We start from the raw sequence: 1,290 nt of genomic DNA, 5'->3' as shown, positions 1-1,290 counted from the left end.
TCAACATCATTGATCATAGGGAACAGGAACCAATGAAGGCATCAACAGATAGCCCTTGACACCCACTAGGGCGAGCACTCTAAGAAAGGTGTGAGGTATCAAGTGTGAGGGACAACTTGAAACCCTTTCAATACTGGTGGAATTAACATGGTGCAACCCTGAAGAAAACAATTTGAAAGTTCTTCATAACGCTAAAGCATCACTATATATGACCCATTCATTCCAGGCCTAGGTACAGCCCCAAACTTACTGCAAGCAGGAACAAGATTAGAAAGGTTCAATGAAAGAAGAGATATAAAATAAAATGTTACTGTGACATTCTACTTAATTCATTAATAGCCTGTCAATTATAATCAATATTATGAAACTAAATATGTACATATGAATGAATGAGATAAGTAATACTGTTTTTTTAATACTGTAAATTTATCTTGCAATGACCACAAAATAAATTTTTAAAGACAAAAAAATCCCAGTCATTTGTACACTAAATACCGTGATCAATGTTGTTGATGTTGTTAAGTGCCGTCAAGTCCTAATCACCTCATAGCAACTGTATGAATGAAAGACCTGGACAATTGAATAATTTTCATCCTTTCTTCAGGTTCATAGGATTTTCTGAAGCAAGGTATTTTGTCAGCGGGTGTCATTCCTGCTCCCAAGCTTGTTTTAATCATGTAGTTTCAGAAAACACTGTCCACCATGGGTAGCCTTTATGGCATCTGAACATCAGTGTCACAGTGTTCAGCTTGACAGGAACCATGAGTTAGTTCTGTACAGCAAGCAGACAGATGAGGACTATATGACCTAGAATATGTTTGACAAAAAAACAATTCAAAAGAGTGTCTTGGATTAAAGTAACCCGCCTTTGGCTTGCTAGCATCACTTTCTGTTCACTAGGCCAACTGATCTCTTTCTTTGCTGTTGTTGTTTTTGTTGTTAATTGCTGTTGAGTCGTAGGCAACTGATAGCGACCCTATGAATGAAAGACCTGAATGCTTATATAACTTCCATCCTTTCTCCAGGTTTATAGGGTTTCCAGAAGCAAGCTATTTCGAAAGCAGATGCCATTCCTGCTTCCAAGCTTGTTTAATCAGGGAGCTCCACCAAACACTGTCCACCATGGGTGGCCATTATCACATTTGATACATCAGTGTTACAGTGTTTAGCTTTAGATCAATCAAGAGTTACCTCTGTACAACAAGTGGATAGACCAGGGCTATTTGATCTATAAGAATGTTTCACCAAAAACAATTAAAAACAGACCCCAATTCATTTGACAAGTCCCCT

This window comes from Elephantulus edwardii, unplaced genomic scaffold, assembly GCF_000299155.1.
Source record: "Elephantulus edwardii isolate Elephantulus edwardi_28Jun2011 unplaced genomic scaffold, EleEdw1.0 scaffold00647, whole genome shotgun sequence".
Taxonomy (NCBI): Eukaryota; Metazoa; Chordata; class Mammalia; order Macroscelidea; family Macroscelididae; genus Elephantulus; species Elephantulus edwardii.
Note: the sequence above shows the minus strand (reverse complement) of the source record.